The following is a 7418-nucleotide window of genomic DNA, read 5'->3' as shown; positions in this document are numbered from 1 at the left end:
CCGAGCATAGGGAACAAGTTTTCTTGGTTAGGGGATAGGAATAACATGTGGATTCAATGTCGCTTGGATAGGGCACTTGGTAATGAGGCTGGGTTTCATTTATTCCCGAGAGCTCAAGCAGAATATTTGGACCGCATTGGCTCCGATCACAGACCCTTATTTGTACGGTTTGCCAGTGAAAATATGTCTAGAAGAGGACGTTTTATGTTTGATAAACGGTGGATAAACAAACCTGAATTCTCAGAGATTATAAAAGCGGGATGGTATCAAGATGATGCGATAGGCCATAGAACTCTTATGCATCGTCTTTCCAACAGTCGTAAGTCAATTTCTCGATGGAAACGTGTGTCTAATCAGAACTCAAAGAAAAGAATTGAGCATCTGCGACAACGCTTGGAAGAAGAAGGCATTAAGATGCTACCAAGTCGAGGACTCATGCAAATGTTGAAATGGGAATTAGCGGAGGCATACCGAGAGGAAGAGCTGTACTGGAAACAAAAGAGCAGAGAACGATGGTTAAAGGAAGGTGATAGGAATACCAAGTTTTTCCATGGTAGTGTTCAGCGTCGAAGAGTGCAAAACAGAATCCTATCTCTGTTTGATGCTAATAATGTCGAACAATTCTCTGAAGGCTCTAAAGGGGATATTGCAGTTGAGTATTTTCGTAAAATGTTTACTAGCTCAAAACCAGATTCTATTTTCGAGGCACTAGAAGGTATGCTACCGAGAGTCACAGCAGAGATGAACTCCAAGCTTACACAACCAATCACCGGTGAGGAAATTAAAAGGGCAGCTTTCAGCATTAGAGGGGAGAGTACACCAGGTGCGGACGGGATGTCGGGTTATTTTTTTCAAGCTTATTGGGATATTGTCGGGCCACAAGTTGTTGAGGAGGTCACACAATTTTTTCAATCTGGTTCACTTCCTACGGAGTGGAATTTTACTCAGATTTGTTTACTCCCGAAGAAGCCAAATCCGTCTAAGATGACAGATCTCCGCCCTATTAGTTTGTGCTCGGTCATATACAAAATAATTTCCAAGATTCTTTGTGCTAGATTGAAGGTTTTTCTGCCCACAATTGTCTCGGACACACAAGGTGCCTTTGTGTCCGGAAGACTTATCTCGGACAACATTCTTTTAGCTCATGAAATGGTGCATGCTTTGCAGACAAACTCAAATTGCGATGAGGATTTTATTGCAATAAAAACGGACATGTCCAAGCTTATGATCGGGTTGAATGGAATTTTTTGGAAGAGTTGCTTATTCGTCTCGGCTTTGATATGCGATGGGTGCAATGGGTAATGAGTTGTGTACGCACAGTTAGTTACTCTGTTATTGTCAATGGAGCTTCATATGGATATATCAAACCAGAGAGAGGGATTCGCCAAGGTGATCCGCTGTCTCCATTTCTCTTCATACTATGTGCGAAAGCTTTAGTTCACATTATGAATAAAGCAGAGATAGAAGGACGTTTAACCGGTTTGCGTCTCACTCAAGAGTGTCCATCCATACAACATCTTCTTTTTGCTGACGATAGTCTTTTCTTATGTCGTGCTACTTTTAAGGAATGCAATGAATTCCTTAAATGTTTACGATTATATGGGCAAGCATCGGGACAAGAAATTAATTTTCAAAAGTCAGCAATCACTTTCGGTAAGAAGTTAGACCCATATATGAAGCGTCTTATCGGATTATACAAGGAATCGAGCAAGAAGGAGGATCCGGTAAATACTTAGGCCTACCAGAATGTCTTAGTGGTTCGAAAAGAGACCTCCTTGGGTTCATTACAGATCGATTGAAGTCTCGGCTAAGCGGATGGTATGAAAAAACTCTCTCTTTAGGTTGAAAGGAGGTTCTCATCAAATCAGTGGCTTTGGCTTTACCGGTTTATGCGATGTCTTGTTTTCGTTTGACAAAACACCAATGTCAAAAGATAACAAGTGCCATGTCTCAGTTTTGGTGGAATGAGAGTGAGAACAAGAATAAGATGCATTGGGTGTCTTGGGAAAAGATTTGCAAGTCAAAGACACAAGGTGGTCTAGGTTTTAGAGACATAGGTCGGTTTAATCAAGCTTTACTCGCTAAGCAAGCATGGCGTCTGGTTGATGTTCCGCACTCACTGTTAGCTAGAGTATATAAAGCTAGATACTATGCCCGAAAATCATTTCTTGAAGCCACAACAGGTTACAGACCTTCTTACGCTTGGCGCAACATAGTTTTTGGGAAGGAGCTTTTGGAGAGAGGCCTTATGAAAACAATTGGAAATGGACAGAATACTCATGTTTGGATTGACAACTGGCTCTTTGATGGTCATCCAAGAAGGCCAAGCAGTAAATCTTCTTTAATGGATATAAGTCTTAAGGTCTCAGCGCTCATAACACCTCAAGGAGAATGGGATGCGGCTCTTTTGAATGAACTTTTTTCAGGTCCGGATGTCACACATATTCATTCTTTTCCACCTGCTCCAATGCTTTCCGATAGATACGTCTGGGCTTACACAAAGGAAGGACTATACACTGTCAAAAGTGGGAACTGGCTTCTCAACAAGGAAGCTACAGCCTTGGAAGTGGTTTCAGACACGGAGAAGACCACCAACAAAATTAAAGACAAGGTGTGGAAGTTGCAGGCAGCCCCGAAAATTAAAATGTTTTTTTGGAGAGCGTTATCGGGTGCTCTTGCTGTAGCAGAATGTTTAAGGAGGCGTGGTTTAGATACAAATCCCTTATGCCAACTGTGTCGTGTGCGTGAAGAAACGATATCACATGTTCTGTTTGAATGTCATATGGCAGTAGCAGTTTGGCAACTTTCTGGCCTTCCTTTACCAGCTCAAGGTTTTTCTTGTTCCGTTTCAGAGAATATCAGCTACATTTTACTCTTAATGGAGCGAGCAGAATTACCTTCAGCAACAAGATTGGCAATTCCGTGGTTTCTTTGGGAAATTTGGAAAGCTCGAAACTCGACTAATTATGCGGGTAAAACCAATGATCCTAACTTTGTTTTTGTAACAGCCTTAGAAGCAGCGGAAGAATGGTTAACTCAACAAACCATCATTGCTCAAGAACATCAATCAACTCTAAGAAGAAGTATACGGCCAGCTACACGATGGACAAAACCAGCACAGGGACAACTGAAATGTAACCTTCATGCTTGTTGGAAAAAGGAGACGATGCATTGGGGTGGGGCTTGGCTAGTTCGTGACCACAATGGCGAGGTTCTTTTACACTCACGCGAAGCCTTTATTCCCACGGTTAACCGCATAGCGGCTGAGCTTAAGTGTATTCTATGGTGTCTTCAAAGTTTACATAATGTGCATATCGATTCATGCGAGATCTGGTCTGATTGTGTTGCTGCATTGTGGGCGCTTGATCAGGCTGAAGCTTGGCCTAAATATAGCTCCTTTCTCAATCAAATTGCACAAGTTATACGGGTGATGCGGGATGTGAGTTTTAAAATCTCTTCACCGAAGGCCAATTCATTGGCTAAGGATATAGCTTGCAGCGTTATACGAGATGGGAGGTATAATTCTTATATAGCACGAGGAGGACCGGCGTGGTTACATGATCGGATAGAGGAGGAGCGACGACGGAGCTGTTAGGTTATTACTCTCTCAGGTCTCAGGTCTATGATTTTTGCTTACTCTGTTTTTGTAAGCTTGTTTTTTACTCTGTTTCCTTGTTATTTGAACTTCTTCAGTTTAATCAAAGACGTTAAAAAAAAAAAAGATTGAATGAGAAAAAAGATTTGAGGCAACTGACTTTAATTGGACCTAACGAACAGCAAATCACCATGCAGACTTTCTAGCTAAGAAGCAAATATATGAATTATCATAACTTTGTCAATATATTTGATGCTATGTTCACTAAATATATTGGTATATTACTTTAATGTAGATAAATTTTGAGTTTAAAAAAATAATTAAATAAATAAAAATCAATATATGTATATCTAGTGCGGAATTCAATGGACCACTAGATAATTGATGGTTAGAAAAAAATTTGTGGTCCATTGGTTAAAACGTTGATTTGTAAAACGCAACAGTTTTTTGTTTTTCTTTTTCAAAAAAACACAAATTGCAAAGAAATTGCATGATTGGGGACACAAAAGCGTTTTCTAAAAACCACAGTTGGAATCCGCACTTTTCTTTGTCACCATTCAAGGCCTAACTTTATTGGTGGAGTCTCATTCTTTGGTATTATTTCAACTAACATTATTAATAGAGTCTCATTTTTTGGTACTATTAAATTATTGACGGTGAAATCCGGTGTCCGTACTGTGAAATCAAATTCATACGAGTGGGAGTAAATCAAATTCACAAGTCATTTTACAAGTAACTGCAACTCTCTTCATTTGATATTTGTCATAAGTCCCAATTCTTTCACTTTTACTATCAAAACTCCACAGAACAAAAAGAAATCGATAGAAAAAGAAAAACAAAAAAACATTCTGCTTCAGAACTGCTCTACACTTTTCCCCACGATCTCACATCCTCCACTTTCCCTCCAATTACAACAATGGAACAACATTATTTCCTACAAAAAGACTCCACATCTCTTACTTTTTCTGATTCCGGTTTCTGCAACATCAATCGGAAAATAAACTGCTTATTTTGTTGATCATTCATCGCGTCTAAGTATTTTACGAAATTGGCTTTGTTATTTTCTTTATGGGTTCCATTAGATCATGGCTTTTCGTGATTTTATTGTTGCTTTGGCTTTGATTCTTGAGTTACAACCTTTTGTGTCAGTTGTCATTTCATGTCTCTGATTTTAAGGTCTATCATCGATTGATAGAAGGTATAACCTTTTTCTTGCTCATTCTATTTTCTCATATTTAATGCCCATTGATTATCAAAATCACTTCTCATGATTTTAATCAACTTCTATATCTGGATCTCTTATTAGATTCAGGATTCTATTTATTAATTCATCTTGAGAGAACCCATTCTCTTGAACTGTACGGCAATGGGAGATGAGACACCTTCTCGGCTACTTTGTTCTTCATGTAAGTTGAGGAATGAATAAGAAGCATGGAGATTACCTAAATTACAATTTGTGCCAGTGGAAGCTTCTCAGGTAGAACCAGCACGACAAGACAACCAAAAACCTCAAAGGTAAGGATATATCGTAAACAATTTTGTTTTTCTCCTAATATTTTCAGTTCTACAGTTTACTATTTTATCCACAAACTTCAGCAATGACGATTAGGTGATCTAATCGATTATGTAACATTTTCCACTGTCTTTATTCTTCAGCTATCTCAATGTTTCCCAACAAATCCACGAAGATCTACTGGCATAATAAAGACCAGAAAGAAGAACCAATAATAAAGACTACGAAGATCTACTATAAAAAGTTTTTCCTTAACCGAGAAGAGAACTTAGTAGAACTAGTAATATCCTTTTTATGTGCTTCGAGTAGATAATCTTAGTAAAGATATCAGATATTAGATGGCATTCTGGATTCTGTAGCCAGTGAGATATGAAAAGAAGCCTGTCATAAATAAATGTGTTTTTTCTCTAAGTCTTAATGCCATTGTTCTCAAAAGATATTCAGATATTAATATATTGTTTTAGCAAATTTGATTCAATTATTTTTATAAGGCTAGATTTTCTGTATTAAACAATTTGTTAGTTTTTTAGCCATGAGCATAGTTACAACATGGATTACTCATGGGAGATGCAATCTCAAGTTCTCAACTATGTACTAGAGTCACTTGCATTCTCAAAATGGTTAATCCAGTTATAGAAACCGAGGTCAAATATCTTTTATATTAAAGCCCATGTTTCTTCTGGTATGCCACGTCAGTTTCTGGTATGTGCGTTTTTTTCCAATTTTTTCAAATTATTATAGAGATATGGAGAGAGATTAGAAACTATGATTTTAGAGATAGATGTGTGTTGTAACATCCTCTGCATGCGTCTATCACTATAAAGGTCTCAAATGAATCAAAAGGCTCCACTAATAATTTTGTACTTATTTGTTGGTGTGTCATAACTGTGAATTTAATTAAAAATATATATATAATAATAATAATTTAAAAGTTTAGATAGATGAGAGGTATTCTTTGGTATTATTTCTACTAAAATTAATGATGGAATCTGATTCTTTGGTACTATTTCTATTACTTATAATTTTATTTTTAGTATTTTTCTAAAAATCTAAGGATACGGTGAAAACTAAAATCCCGTGTACTTAAGGTGAAGTCATATTTCAGAAAGCTCCAAAAATCTATGTGGTAACCATCCAATAATAGTGGACTTTAAACCAAAGTTGCAAACAGTTAAGCATTATTGACTAATACAAGCGAAACACGTGAAATCTACTTTATGATATAAGTTTTGGACTTCAAAGCTTTTCCATGCATCTTCGGATCATGTCAATCAAGAGAAAACTAGAGTATCATATTTAGGCATTCATGTTTGGCTTTTGGCAAAATCACTTATATCTGATGATCAAAACGATCTTTGAGTGATTGTCATAGATCAACAAGATCTATTTTTCGTGTTTGTATTCATTTCTCTAATCGAATGAACTATAGAGATTTGTTTTCTTCTCCTCCTTTATTTTCTTCTTATCAAACTTCACATGTCTCTTCATCTTCTGTTGGATTTTATAATTCACATATGACTTATCATATGATGACAAGAAATTTTGATTCCGTTTCTCGTTCTGATTATTTTTCTACTGAAAGTAATTTTCATTTTACTAAAGATTCTTTCACTAAAACCATCACAAATAGGTATACTGCTATAGTTTCTACCAATACATGTAACACTGTCCAATATGATATTGAACATGTCAAGCGTGTCACGGACTCTGCCAACATTTCGAACCTCCTAATTTTTTTGATAATCAGTGCGAGATTTTAAAGCCTACACCTCTTAATGTCGCGAGATTCTGTTGATAGTTATGGTTTCCTTGTCATCAAAGCACAACCATGTTTTCCAAGATGGTGGATCTGTGAATAAAATCCCGAACCAACCAATCTTTTTGAAAAAGGTACTTATTATATTGATTCTGAAGAAGATTAGAAAAATGATGAAGATCAATATGATGATCGTACACATAGTCTACTATATGAGAAATACGGTCCATATACATGTCTAAGTATAACGGTCTGTTTATTACTCTCAAAAATTTGATGCCTATATGTTATCTCATTACAACAGCGAGAAGCTAAAGAAGGAGAACAAAGACTTCGTGTAAGAAATAAGAAAAGATAACGTAATTATATGGCAAAATTTCTAAAGATCAAAACAAAAAGTGGGATCTGTAGCGGTAGAATAAGTGACGATGAAACTTTTCAACATCTTGGAATCATGAAATTAAAAAGAGCTTCTTTGTGATTTTATTTCTCTATTATCACTTTTTCAACTTATTTTATTTAAATAAATAATGCAAATTGTCTTCTATTTCTAG

General features: G+C 36.6%; 1 long non-coding RNA gene and 1 pseudogene across 1 annotated transcript; both read left to right on the top strand.

The window, feature by feature from the left end:
- Nucleotides 1-4137: 4137 nt before the first annotated feature.
- On the top strand, nucleotides 4138-5555 carry LOC110225896. Its single transcript, XR_002330063.1, has 2 exons — nucleotides 4138-5110; nucleotides 5252-5555. It is a non-coding gene; the product is annotated as an uncharacterized LOC110225896 (long non-coding RNA).
- A 980-nt stretch (nucleotides 5556-6535) lies between these two features.
- Nucleotides 6536-7205, top strand: LOC9298743 (annotated as a pseudogene).
- The last annotated feature ends 213 nt before the right edge of the window (nucleotides 7206-7418 follow it).

Source organism: Arabidopsis lyrata (assembly GCF_000004255.2).
Source record: "Arabidopsis lyrata subsp. lyrata unplaced genomic scaffold ARALYscaffold_252, whole genome shotgun sequence".
In the NCBI taxonomy this organism is placed as follows: Eukaryota; Viridiplantae; Streptophyta; class Magnoliopsida; order Brassicales; family Brassicaceae; genus Arabidopsis; species Arabidopsis lyrata.
This window is presented reverse-complemented; position numbering and strand designations above follow the sequence as displayed.